The sequence below is a fragment of the Hyla sarda genome, chromosome 5 (assembly GCF_029499605.1).
Source record: "Hyla sarda isolate aHylSar1 chromosome 5, aHylSar1.hap1, whole genome shotgun sequence".
Lineage (NCBI taxonomy): Eukaryota > Metazoa > Chordata > Amphibia > Anura > Hylidae > Hyla > Hyla sarda.
The window spans coordinates 164,503,523-164,518,574 of record NC_079193.1 but is presented as its reverse complement, the minus strand read 5'-3'; the positions used below and the strand labels follow the sequence as shown (position 1 = coordinate 164,518,574).

The following is a 15,052-nucleotide window of genomic DNA, read 5'->3' as shown; positions in this document are numbered from 1 at the left end:
CACTTACCGGTTGGCCGCAGGGACAAACTTGGGAGCAGAGAGCAAGTATTCCCCTTGTCTTCACCCTTTATCTCGCTTCAGGATACAGAAGCTGGAGTTTAGGTTGCTACTGCAGTACCAAGTCTCTACCCGTTTAAGTAGCAGCTGGCCAGGCAGCCTAGAACACCACAGTGCCAATCACCGGGGATACAGGCAGGGGGATAAGTTGACGTTTTATATAGTATAGGTGCAGCTATTAGAGTTCGGTGCAGTAGGGCTGAGACTGCATGTGGCCACACTTTTTACCATAAATTATCAAAATATATTTACAAGTAATCTTAATTAGAGAGGAATATACACAACTCTCTAAAAAGCTACTCAGAAATGCTTTCAGGCAGCAATGATTAAAAATAAATCACATGAATACAGTACATTACAAGTGACTTAAAGGGGTTCTCCGGTGCTTAGACATCTTATCCCCTAAGATGCCTGATCGCGGGAGTCCCACCGCTATCACGCCCCCTCCCATAGGATTGCATTGAGGGTCGGAGCGTGATGTCACACGGGGGCGGAGTCGTGATGTCACACGCTGCCGGCCCTATGGTCGGCGGTAATCAGACCCGGAGCGTACACGCTCCAGGGACTGATTATAAATGGGGTGCCGCGTGCAAGATCACGGGGGTCCCCAGCGGCGGGACTCCCGCGATCAGGCATCTTATCCCCTATGCTTTGGATAGGGGATAAGATGTCTAAGCACCGGAGAACCCCTTTAATACATTCCCACGACAGAATTTTTTGGAATAGCATAAGTCTCAATAAAATACTAGCCTTAAAAATGATTAAGAAAAAATTTGACAAATTCCTATATGTAATATTTTATATATCTAGAAAACAATATGTCTCAGGCATTACTGTAGTTTTCAATTGTCATTTTAATTGATGCTATAACATCCTATTTATCTATGTTACAAATTAATATTAACCAACTTTGCATTTTCCCTGCACCTAGTCATTATTAGTTTAAGGAAACATGTACTGAAGCTGCATAAATGCCAAGTGATTCATTAAATTCATCTGCAGCAATTTACTTAAAGGTTCTCCATCAATGTCTTAGTCCTCATCAGATTAAGATGCTAATTAGACAAAGTGTATTATCTGGCTTCTTACTTAATGAAGTAGAAACTACATATTAGAAACTATTCTGTAATTTATTTTAAACTAGCTGAGCACCCGGCGCTGCCCGGTTTTTCCTACCTTATCCTTGTGGGGGAGGAAAAACAACCTGTCCTTAAATCCTGACCCCATATGCCCTCCTCATATCCCGACCCCATATCCCGACCTCATTTCCCATCCCCATATCCCATCCCTATATCCCGTCCCCATATTCTGTCCGCATGGTCAATGGCGTATATAAAAAAATACCAAAGTCCAAAATTGTATATTTTAGGTCACTTTGTATACCCTATTTTTTTTTATTAACAAGCGATCAAAAAGTCCCAACAAAACAAAAATGGTACCAATAAAAACGACAGACCACAGAGCAAAAAATGAGCCCTCATTCAGCCCCATATACGGCAAAATAAATAAAAAAGTTTTATAGGGGTCAGTAGAGGCCATTTTTTAACATACAAATTTTCATGTAAAATTTTCTTTCAGAAGGAAAACAAAATCAAACCTATAGAAATTGGGTATCATTTTAATCATATGGATCTACAGAATAAGGATAATAACATTTTTGCGAAAAGTGCTCTGCGTAGAATCAGGAGCCCCAAAAACTTTTTTTTTTTTAATTTTGCCTAACAAATATTTTTATTTTGGTTTCACCATAGATTTTGTTATGAAATTATTGATGTCATTACAAAGTGAAATTGTTGGCGCAAAAAAAACAAGCCCCCATATGGGTCTTTAGGCCGAAAATTGAAAGTGTTATGATTTTTAGAAGAGGAGGAGGATAAAACTAAACAGCAAAATGATAAATGACCCGTTCCTTCAGGGGTTAAACATTTCTTATAATCTGACTTCATTAAAATTTTAACATCAATAATGACAGTGAAATTATTAGAATACAATATAAATTTAAGAAGAAAGAGAATATTAACCTGTTAAGGACCAAGGACATACCGGTACGTCTTGAGTCCTTTCCCTTTCTACAAAGCGGGGCCCCGACCCGTGGCTAATAGCGCGCGGCATTGATCGTGGTGCCGCGCGCCATTAACCCTTTACACGCAGCATTCAAAGTTGAACGCCGCGTCTAAAGTGAAAGTGAAACCATGCCGGTTAGCTCAGGGAGCTGTTCGGGATCGCCGCGGCGAAATCACGGCATCCCGAACAGCTGTAGGATACGAGGAGGGTCTCCTACCTTGCCTCCTGGTGTCCGATCGCTGAATGACTGCTCAGTGCCTGAGATCCAGGCATGAGCAGTCAAGCGGCAGAATCATCGATCACTGGTTTCCTATGAGAAACCAGTGATCAATGTAAAAGATCAGTGTGTTTTTTCAGAAGTACGACAAAATCAAACCTATATAAGTAGGGTATCATTTTAATCGTATGGACCTACAGAATAAAGAGAATGTATAAAAATAAAAATTTCTTTGAAGATAATTATGTTTTTCACGCATTAATGCATAGTTTAAAGGGGTTGTCCAGGATTAGAAAAACATGGCTGCTTTTTCCACACCTAAGGCCGTGTGGTATTACAACTCAGCTCAATTCACTTCAATTAGGAAGTGATAGCATATTTTATAACAATATGTCTTCAATTACTGTGAAGGGAATAAACCTTGAAAGACCCAGACACTTTAGACCTTAACCCCTTAAGGACTCAGTGTTTTTCAGTTTTTGCATTTTCGTTTTTTCCTCCTTACCTTTAAAAAATCATATTAATAAATTTTCCACCTAAATATCCATATTATGGCTTATTTTTTGTGCCACCAATTCTACTTTGCAATGACATTAGTCATTTTACCTAAAAATCCACGGCGAAAAATCATTGTGCGACAAAATTGAAGAAAAAATGCCATTTTGTAACTCTTGGGGGCTTCTGTTTCTACGCAGTGCATTTTTCGGTAAAAAATGACACCTTATGATTATTCTGTAGGTCTATATGGTTAAAATGATACCCTACTTATATAGGTTTGATTTTGTCGTACTTCTGGAAAAAATCATAACTATATGCAGAAAAATGTAAATGTTTAAAAATGTCCTCTTCTGACCCCTATAACTTTTTTATATGGGGATGTATGAAGGCTTATTTTTTGTGCCGTGATCTGAAGTTTTTATTGGTATTATTTGTGTTTTGATCAGACTTTTTGATCGCTTTTTATAAATTTTTAATGGTATAAAAAGTGTCCAAAAATATGCTATTTTGGACTTTGGAATTTTTTTACGCGTACGCCATTGACAGTGCGGTTTAATTAACGATATATTTCTATAGTTTGGACATTTATGCATAGGTTGATATCATATATGTTTATATTTATTTTTATTTACATAGTTTTTTTTATGTGAAAAGGGGGGGGGGGGGGGTCATTCTGACTTTTCTTAGGGAAGGGGTAAAATCACATTTATTAACACTATTAACATGGCATTAATCAGTGTTATCGCCGCTCGACTGCTCCTGCCTGGATCTCAGGCAGGGAGCAGTCATTCAGCGATCGGACACGCAGGTAGGAATCCTTCTGGTGTCCTGCAAGCTGTTCGGAATGCTGAAATTTCACTGCGACGGTCCCGAACAGCCCGACTGAGCTGCTGGCATACTTTCGGTTTCACTTCAGACGCAGCGGTCAACTTTGATCGCCGGATCTGAAGGGTTAATACCGGGCATCACCGCAATCTGTGATATCCGGTATTAGCCATGGGCCCCGGACGTTGATGGCTGCCGGGACCGACCCGATATGACGCAGGTACATTATATTGCGGGAGCCAGCGCAGGACGTAAATATATGTCCTGCATCGTTAAGGAGTTAAATAAGTTGTTCAAAAATAGACATTTATCACCTATTGAAAGCATAAGCAAAAAATGTCTGATTATTGGGGACCCCAAGAATCACTAGAAATCGAGTCCTGAGCCCCAGTCATCATTAATACATTAATAATGTGAGGTTGAGTTTGAATGTTCTCAGTTGTCTCTTAGGCCCCTTTCACACAATACTGTTGCTGGGTTAAAGACCTTCTACAAAGTTCCAGATTTTTTGATTATCCGTTATCACCCGTTATAGCCCGTTATGACTAACGGACGTCATTTGTGATGGGAGAAAAAACATCACATGCACAGATTTTTCTCCCATCACAATAACGTGTGAATGAATGGCCTTTATTTTTTACATTGAAGTCTATGGCTGACAGATGTTCTCAAAAACACCCGTTAATGCCCATTATTATAACGTCCGTTATTTGTACTGAGCATGCTCTGTAAAGCCTTCACACCCCTGAAGTCACATGGGAAGGGGGTGGAGTGCTCACACCCCCTCTCTTCTTCCTGTGCTGAACAGCAGAAGGCAGCTTGCATCAGGACCAGCAGGAACAGACATAAAATCCGCCACCATTTTTTCTTTTTTTTTTGTACGCAAAATCACCCTGGAGTGAAGGTGGGTACATCGATGGCTGCTATGCAGTATTTTTTTGTGACTTTTTAAGTGTTCATTAGGAACATGTGCTTGTGGCTGCAGACATTTTTGTCCGCAGTTTGTATAAGGGTATGCATGCTTTGGCTAGGGACAGATTTTGGAGAATGATTTTGTGCAGGACGATCTCGGACCGTGTGGTGGCAGTTTTCTGTATGCCATGTGCTTGCCAGTTTGCAGGCCTCGGGCAGTTTTGCCCGCAGTTTGTATGGGAGCATGAATGCTTTGGCTAGGGAAGTGTGCAAGATGATTTTGGACCGTGTGGTGCCACTCTGCGGCAGTTTTCTGTCCTGTATGTGCTTGCCAGTTTGCATGCCGTGGGCAGTTTTGCATGCAGTTTGTATGGGGGCATGAATGCTTTGGCTAGGGAAATGTGCAGGACGATTTTGGACTGTGTGGCGCAACTGCATTTTTTTAAATTTATTTATTTGTTTTTTGATTAAACTGTATTTTTTTTTCTTAACAGGAAAAAATATGCCTAAGAAAATTGCAAAAAAGCAACTGAGCCCAAGAAGGCACTATCCAAAAAGGTGAGTTTTCACATTTTGGAATGTTTTGACATTATTTCATTGCAATGATTTCTAAAAAAAAAAAAAAATGTTTTAATTAGTATTTTTCAGAAGCAAGTCCCCATAGAAACCTCATCCGAGGAAGAGGTGGAGGAATTACCCCTAGTTTACTCAGAATTTGGGTCAAGACGGGCTCCAAGCCCAAGATGAGTATTTTTTTTTTTTGGGAGCAATTATCATATTTTTTTTTCCATAATTTATCAAGATTGTATTTTTTTTATGTCCAGTCGGACAATGGCTATTGAAGTGTACAGGACGATTTTGGACAGTGTTGCGCCACTAGTTTTTTTTTTGGACTTTATTAAACTTAATTTTTTTTTCCTTCTAGAAACAAACTATGCCCAAGAAAAAAAATTACAAAAACAAATGAGCCCAAGAAGTCCAAATCAAAAAATGTGATTTTTCACTTTTTTAACTGTTTAGACAATTTTGACTGGCAATGATTTCTGAAATTTTTTACTTTTTTTTTTTTTTGCAGAAGCATGTCCCCATTGAATCCTCATCAGAGGAGGTGGAGGATACTGTTTCAGAAAAGACTGTGTCAGAAGTTGGATCAAGACTGTCAAGAAGCCCAATTGTGAGTATTTTTCTTTTTGAGCAATTATGCTAAATATTTTTCTATAATTTACTAACTTTTTATTTTTTGCTTACAGTCAGAAGGCTTTTATATAAGGGAACGTGACTTGGAATCCGAGGAGGAGAGTGTCCCGCATGTGTCAGCCCCCCAGGACTCCAAGGACAGACCTTCCAAAGAGCCTGATAAATATTTTTTTTTTTAAATAGCGTTTTGTGCCTCAGCCAACCAGGGGAAGAGTCGGCAGGAATCGTGGCAGAGGATGTGGTCGTGTGAGTATTTAATAAACAGATATACTTGTTTTAAGTGTACCTTGGAAGTCAGATGCCCATAGCAACTAATCACATTGCTTATTGATTCTTTTGCTTGTTTTCTTAAAGCTTTAAAGAGCCAATGTGATTGCTTGCATAGTCAACTGAATACACTTTGCAAAACTATAAACAGAATCTTTCAAATTTCAGGGTGGCGCATGTGCTAGTCGGTCGAACATTGAAGGGGGGCAGGATGAGCCAGAGATCATAATAGACACTGATCTCCTAATAACGATAGTCAAGGTTCATCCTGCTCTGTGGGATTGGTCTGCCCCACACCACGCCAGGCAGCAATATTCGCAGGCTCTTTGGATGGAGGTGTATCATACTATCTGCACCAACTGGGAGGACCTGTCCTCTACTGAAAGATAGTGTTGGTAAATGTTTTTCTATTAAAGGTTAAAAATGTTTTTATTTTTTTAAATGTTTTTATTATTAATTATTTTTTTCCTTCTAACCGAGCAGATTAGAAATTGGTGGCCATCCATCAGGGACCGGCACATGCAGAACCTTAGGAAGCAAGAATAAAGGCCCAGTGGATCTGGGGCCTCCAGTAAAACCCCATGCTACAACCGGCTACTCCTCGGATTCCTTTAAAAATGTCACGAGATGCGGAAGTACGTCCAATTTTTTTCTCCTTTTTTTTTCTTTTTAAAAGTTCTTTGTTAATAAACTATTTTTTTTCTCTTTCAGGACACATTCGACTGAGAAAAAAGACTCAGACTCTCGAACATGCACCCCCCCTCACCCCCACCCTCTTTGCCCCAGCCCCCGACACTGCTGATAAAGGGCTAGAACCTTCTCCCCTACTAGCTTCCTCATCATCCCGACCAAGTCACCAGAGGATCGAAGCATCCTTTGGAGATTTTGTCCGGCCGGTGAGAAGACAGCATGGGATCCTTGAAGAGCTCATAAATCTCACAAAGTATAGCTTAATGAGATTGGATGGTAAAGTGGAAGCCTTGAGGAAGGAGTTTTGCCAGTTACGGCAGACGGGGGCAGGGCCGTCTACTGGTCCCCCTTCAGACTCTCCACTTTATCTCCAGAGCCTGGCTCCCATGCTGGAGAAACTGTCCCTTGAAAAGCAGTGTTAGTTCTGCAAGGAGTTGTTCGAGCTTCTGAGTAGACTCTGCTAAACCCCCTCCGCCACCCACCCCTCTCTACTCCCCTTCCTTGTCATGTCCCCTGCCCAAAGTACTCTCCATTCCCGCCCCCTTCCTATTCCCGTCACTGCTCCTGTCACCGCTCCCGTTCCCCTTCCTATTCCAGTCACTGCTCCCCGCACTATTCCGGTCACTGCTTCCATCACCACTCCCGCTCCCCTTCCCATGGCCGTTACCCTTCCCTTTCCACTCCCCATTCATACGGCTGTCACCGTTATCCCCAGCCAATGTCCCACACTCTGCCCCACTCCCTGGGACATTCCCAGCATTTGGACCAGTTCTCCACCCCTTCTAGTATGGTCCAAATGTTGTCCCAGATAGAACCTTCTGCCCATTCCACCCCTTCCTTCACACCTCCCAATTTCCCTCTGCCCCCTAATATTCCCACCCCTTCAACACCATTTCCACAAATTTCCTTTTCCCAGTCCCATTCCTATTCCCAGGAAACCCCTCTTCCCAGATTCTACTGAGAAAGAAGAATCAACTCCTTGCGGCCCCCGGAGGATCCCAGCTCCCAAGACCCTTCCCAAGACCCCCTTTTCCAGACCACTTTTACAGACTTGTAGGGCACATGACCTTTAAACCAAAAAAGCAAAGCCATGTAAATAGTTAATATATTTTTATTACAAAAAACAAAAACTTTTTTACAGTTTATATAATGACTTTGTCTATGTATTTCACACCCAACTAGGGTTTGCTTTCAGGATAGTAGAGGGGTACCTTCTACTCCCCATTGTTTTAAATTCACACAGGGGGATAGAAGGTACCACTCTACTATCCTGAAAGCAAATTGTACACAACATGGGGAAATATATCATGACAAGACTTTGCTAGCAGGATAGGGTAGGGACTAGTTTTTACGCCAGTGTGAAAGTCACACTTGGGCGTACAAGCTACCCGCTCCCATATCCTACAAGCAAATTGTACCCCCCAACATGAAAATTACATAAGCACCTTGCTAGCAGAATAGGGGAGGGGGTAGTTTCTACACCTCAGTGGGACTTTAACACTGGGGCGTACAATCAACCCCCTCCCATATCCTGCAAGCAAAGTGTACCCTAACATGAAAATTGCATAAGCACCTTGCAAGCAGGATAGGGGGGGGGGGGTTGTGGAGAACAACCATAGGCGTGCGCAGCCTATTGCATTAGGGTGTGCACCCTAAAGCACAAACTCACACCGCACGCGTACGTGTATGTATATATATAATATATATATACACATACATACACACATAAACACACACACACACAAATACACTCTTGATTGCATGCACATAAACAGACCTGCACAATTTGCTCATGATCTCTATGTGAATTGCACTCAGTAAACCAGCCCAGGTCAGGTGCTCTGTATTAACAATATGTAGTATCATGCAAGTTTAAAACAATCATTATTATTTGTATCTAAACTATCAGTAGGTAGCCATTTGCCCCTTAAATATGTGACACAGATGGGTCTGACTGAGGCTGAACGAATGAGTAAATGAAATAAAAATGCAGCATGAAGGAAGAAGAAATAAACTCTTAGTGTACATGGAAACAAAAATAAAATCTGAAAAATATATATAAAATAAACAATAGCTAGTATTATCACTAAAGCTGTTAAAACATTAGGGTGAGTAACGAACTAGAAAATCCATAGAAAGTTGGTAGTGCTAGCATACACTATCATAATAATAATTATATAACCAATAAATTACACAATTTATTACAAATTGATGATTTAAAAATGAAAAAATCACCTCTAGCAGATATTGGCTGCCATAAGCCATTCTGGGAGATTGGGATACTGAAAGTAATGCCGCTGGTATTGCTCAGTAACCACCTGGCCGTGCCGCCCTCACCCTTGCGTTGCCGTGACTCCGCCTCCGCATTACGTCATGGAACGCGCCACGCATGCTACAGGGGAGGTCTGGAGGAGAAGCATGTCCGTCCTACCAGGGCCGGTTTTAGGCTTAGCGTGGCCCTGGGCAAAATCAAAAGTGGGGCCCCAAAAGTCGTAATAGTGCACTAACCAGATTTGCACATTTTTGGTCACTTCAAATACCATAAAAAAATATCTAAAAAGCAATTGGGAACACAGGGATGTCCCGAATTTGACAGGGGGCCCCCTGTGGGCTGCTCAGTGGCAGATCCCCCCCCCCCCCCCTGGATCCGCCACTGAGCAGCCCACAGGGCTGCAGCACGTAGGTGATAGAGCCTCATGTTTGAGGTTTTATTAGCACGCCTATGAGAACAACTGCTGCCTTAACCACCTGATCAACCATGTCTGGGTGCATTTGGCTTGGCCGTGTGAAGATCCGCCATTTGCCCGCAAAAATTCCAAAGGCACACTCCACATAGTGTCTTGCAAGGGGCAGTCTTTAGTTGAAGATCCGCTGGTGGTGGTCGAATCCTTGGCTGGAGTAAGGCTTCAGCAAGTTGGTACACATCTGGAAGGCCTCGTCCCCAACAAAAACAAAGGGCATTCGAGGTCCATCAGTCCGAGGAAAGGCCCTTGCTTTAGGAAGTCCCATCTCAAGTTCTTAAACACACAGGAGTCATTAGTTCTTCCATATGACCCGATATCCACAGCTGTGAATTTGTATTGCGCATCCGCAATGGCCATAAGTATGGTGTGCGTCGGCTTCTGGATCCTGATGTGCTTCCTTTCGACTGCTCCAACACAGTTTCGAAACTGTGTGACTTCCTGGAACTGGACTCTGCGATGTCAAGCCAATGTTCTGCTGAAGGATGCGGAAGCAAGTCTGCTAGAAGGCAATTCCACAGGGCCTCACAGGTGGTCCGAACAATCCGAGATGGTGGAAATTCCCAGGCCAAACTGGAAGTGGCGTGATGAAAAACTATCACCGGATGCCTGGAACCTGAAATTAATATTTAAAAAAATTTTTTTTTGTATTTTACAAAACACATGAACACTGAAAAAAAATAGGATTTTTACTACATACGTCAGGGTTACGATGAGGCGTTCCTTTGGCGAGATGCTCCTTCAAAGGTGGGTGTCTTGGCAACAGATCCTTTCACTGATGCGTTGGAGAAGGTCATCAAAAGTTGCTACAGACATCCGTAGGTAGCTTACAAACTTCTCTGGGTGCTGGCGCAGCTCCACATAAGTACTGTGCACCCCATGGGTCAAACATGCTGCAGTGATGGGATGAATCCAATATCTTCGGCGACATCTCTCATCATCTTCAGATCTTCTCCTTCTTCTTTGGGGAAGCCACAGCAGCACATTGAAACTGTAGGAAAGGTGGGTGGGAAACATGGTGAAAATTGAAATGGTAAAGTCTGACAGCAAGAAATCCAAGCAACAGTACTCTCCCTCTCAATGCTGAAATTCAGACTGGTGTCATTGTGGCACCCTTTTGTACCCTTCCCTTGTAGTAGGAGGCGGAGCTTCAGGTGTTGCAAGGTGTGACAGGTAGGAGAGGTCAAAAAAGGGTTAAAAAAATGTTATAAAAAGTCATAACAGATGAATAACTGGTAAAAATGGACAGTTATTTAAAAGACTTTTCCGTTTCAGTAACAAGACTTTGAACCCGTTATCACCCGTTATTTCATCCATTCTTTAATGATCTGTTAATACAAATAACGATTGTACAATAACGTGTGAATACACTGTAGTGTGAAAGGAGCCTAACAGTCCTGTAAGCTATAATTGGGGCAGCATCCCACATTCTCAGCTGCTACTCCATTCCAAAGTTCTCACTACTACAGTATAATGCAGACAGGAGGAGAAATATAGTAACTGGTGGGGCCTCAGCAATGGGGCAGTCAAATATTACCTCAGATTATGGTATCTTCTCACTGCACATTCCAAATGAGGTGGCCCAGTACAGGAGTTGCACCCCTGAACTCTTGCTGTCCTGTCTGGCGGACTCTATTGCAGTGTCCCCTGAGTCCACCCTTCTATTGGGTATGTTAATTGGTTAATCAGTGCTTTATGTTATTCGTGAAAGTGTTTATAATGTATATGCCTTTAAATCTTGTTACCATGTCTTGTAACCAGGGAAGGTGTCAGTGACCAGATGACTTGCTACAGGACCCCTCCAAAGTGTCCCCCATATAAACCCTGGGAGGTGTTAGCTAGTTCTGTTCTGTACTGAGCGCAGTGAAGTCAAGACCTGAGAGTGTCTGGTGTCCTGAGGAGACACAAGGCCTAACCACGCAGCCACGCTTCCACCAACCAAGTACACCACAGGTGAATGTCAAAGCCTGGTATGCTACGCAAGGGGTGAATTGCAAAACAAGGAAGAAACAACGGAGTCACTTATGCAAAAAAGTACCGTGTCCAATGGACACAAATTTTATTGAAATAACAACGACAATACAAGTAAGATAAAAAACATGTAATATGAGGAATACAGCAAATAAAGGTGATATCACCGGTTCCGCCCACTAAAATGAGTACATACTCATCGATTGTATAAATAACATATAGTAGGTATCTAGAAGCAACTAAAGACAATAGTCAGGTTGCAATATGTAAACATGAATAGTGTATTATAAATCTATATTGCACCTATATATTCATAGCAGCAGTGGCAACACTGAGGTAGAAAGGTGCTACAAGAGACAAAGTGTCATGTGCATAGAAATACAATGAATGGTAAAAACAAATGTCAGATACAAAACCATAAGGATATTACTAAGTAAGAGCAACAAGTGGGCAGACACCGGGATAGCACCACTCCAACGTATGTTTCGGTACGTCACCTTCGTCTGGGAGGTCTGCCTCAGTAAAACTACCATTGTTCCATAACTTGGCTTAGGAGTCAAGCCCAGGATCCAACTACCATACTTAGGAGTGCCAGCCCAGGATCCAACTACCATACATTGGGTGGTGCAGAGGTTAACCACGCCCTGGCGTCACAAATACGTAAGGGGTTAATGCCATCTGCCCCTAGGGTAATAACATCTGCCCTCATCACACCCTCACCACACAAACGCAACTTGGACATGCATATGTAGACAATAAAATATCTCTTTATTAGAACAATTATAAAATTAGACAATACATCTAAAACAGTATAAAAATGCAAAAGAAGATTACATAAAGAACCAAAGTAAAAACCCTGACACATGCGGTGATGTCCCAACTTGAATGTAGCACCGGTGACCGCAACAAATTGCAGACATGAGCATGTAATGTTGCAAGTTTGCAACAATTAGAAGTCAATAAGATATTCTACATATGAAAAAACATACACCCATCTTAGGGAAAACTGTGGTACAATAGTAAAATCAATGTAATATTTTACTCCCGGCAGGATCACATGCTGTCTAGGGAGCTAATACATTATGTATGAGGTGGAGTCCCGGGTCACAAGACATAGCCATGTGTCAGCAGGATCACATGCTCTCTAGACAACAGACCGCCATGCTGGAGATCTTAAAGCACGTGCATGAGATCTCGCAGCACATAGAGGCTGTCTGCTTAGGGGCAGATTAATGAATATTTATGAATGGGGATTTTTAAATAGAAGGAATTTATAAATCTGTTTAACTTTCTGGCACCAGTTGATTTTAAAAATAGTTTTCCACCAGAGTACTCCTTTAAGGTGTTAAATGACCAACAACAGTATGATCCCTAATGTCAGTCATTGACTGTGACTGTCGGCTGCTAATAGCAGCCATCACTCACCATCTATAAAATGAGCTAAGCTTGTGAGCTCACATCATACATTTTCATCACTTACTGAGAGGGATTAATAATGTTTGTACATCTTTCCAATTAAAATGTTTTTTTTTTTCTTCACATACGCAGCCTTTATTTAAACATCTCTATCTCTAAGCCTGAAACATTTATTTGATTGTTCGCTGAATAGAATAGAGCAGATAATAAACTACTGTAAATGTAACTTATTTTATCTGCAAGGTTTTAACTATGCAATATAAATTCATTTTCCACCTTATTATTCTGTCAGGCTGTCAGACATAGGCAATTGCTTTGTATCATGACGTGTTTATGGGCTCAGTGTGCCAGATACATCATTCGAAATCTTGTTTATTGTTCTCTGACTGCAAAGAATCCTATTTCCTTTGGAAAACTACTATCATAGAGAAGATGTCTTGGTTTGTACAGATCGTTTCTCTGCTACATACAAAATGACAGGGTAAAGGCATTGATTGACATGAAGCAAGTAAACAATGAGGCTGAAATAAAAAAATTCTCATCCATTTTTCGCCAATGTCTAATCTTAAAGGTTTAACACATTATGTGCCATTAAACTTTAAATCTGATCTGTCAGATCTATAGTTTTATTTGTTTGCTCTTCATGCTGCAGATTTAGTAAACAAATAAATGACTGTCTTAGCCACTGAAAACAAACTATATATGTTACTAGTAGTTGGCATTGAGATTGATTTATCAGTTTTTAACCCCTTAACGACCTGCGCCGTACATATACTGCACGGCCGTGCGGCAGGTCTATGAGGCAAGCTCAGGAGCTGAGCTCGCTTCATATCGGTGAACGGGTTAATGCCCAGCATTAACCCTTTAGACGCCACAATCAAAGTTGATCACAGTATCTAAAATGTTGAAAATGCACTGCCGGCAGCTCAGCATAGCTGATCGGGATCATCACGGGGAAATTGCAATGTCCCGATCAGCTGAGAGGACGGCAGGAGGGCCCTTACCTGCCTCCTCGCCGTCCGATCGATTCTCCAAGGCTCCAGTCAGCCTTAGCAGGCTCGAGCAATGGAGTACTGATAACACTGATCAATGCTATGTGTGTAAATGCTGAACAATAAAAATATAATGTTGATTAAACTGCCCTGTCAATGACATATGTGTAAAAAAATAAAGAATAACATATTTTTGGTCATTTTGCATACCCTAAAAATTTTTTTATATAAGTATAAAAAGCGATCAAAAAGTCTTATCAAAACAAAAATGGTACCGATGAAATCTACAGACCTTGGCGCAAAAAAAAAAAGAGCCCTCATATAACCCCGTATATGGAAAAATAAAAAAGTTATAGGGGTCAGAAGAGGACATTTTTTACTCCTTAAGGACATTTAAGGACGTTTTTGCACTTCCGTTTTTTCCTCCTTACCTTTTAAAAATTATAACCCTTACAATTTTGCACCTAAAAATCCATATGATGGCTTATTCTTTACACCACCAATTCTACTTTTTAATGACATCAGTTATTTTACCCAAAAATCTATGGTGAAATGGAAAAAAAAATATTGTGCGACAAAATAGAAGAAAAAACGCCATTTTGTAACTTTTGGGGACTTCCGTTTCTAGTACATAGTTTAGTAAAAATGACACCTTATTTTTATTCTGTAGGTCCATACGATTAAAATGATACCCTACTTATATAGGTTTGAAAAAAATCATAACTACATGCAGGAAAATTTATACGTTTGAAATTGTCATCTTCTGACCGCTATAACATTTTTATTTTTCTATGTATGAGGCGTCATGAGGGCTAATTTTTTGCGACATGATCTGAAGTTTTTATCGTTATCATTTTTGTTTTGATATGACTTTTTGATCGCTTTTTATTCATTTTTTATGGACTTTGGTATTTTTTTGTACGTACGCCATTGACCATGTGGTTTAATTAACAATATATTTTTATAGTTTGGACATTTACACACGTGGCGATACCACATATGTTTATTTTTATTTACAAAGTTTTTTTTGAAGGGTGGTGATTCAAACTTTTATTAGGGAAGGGGTTAAATCATCTGTATTACCTTTTTTTCCACTTTTTTTTTGTGCAATGTTATAGCCCCATAGGGGACTATAACATGCAGTTCATTGATTTAATACACTTATCAATGCCATTGCATTGCAATGCATTGGTCATTGTTTTCGG

At 40.9% G+C, this 15,052-nt stretch overlaps 1 long non-coding RNA gene across 1 annotated transcript; it reads left to right on the top strand.

The window, feature by feature from the left end:
- Positions 1-5,100: 5,100 nt before the first annotated feature.
- Positions 5,101-8,000, top strand: LOC130272608 (uncharacterized). The gene is made up of 6 exons (XR_008843645.1): positions 5,101-5,131; positions 5,212-5,747; positions 5,824-6,016; positions 6,206-6,432; positions 6,521-6,672; positions 6,749-8,000. It is a non-coding gene; the product is annotated as an uncharacterized LOC130272608 (long non-coding RNA).
- Positions 8,001-15,052: the final 7,052 nt, after the last annotated feature.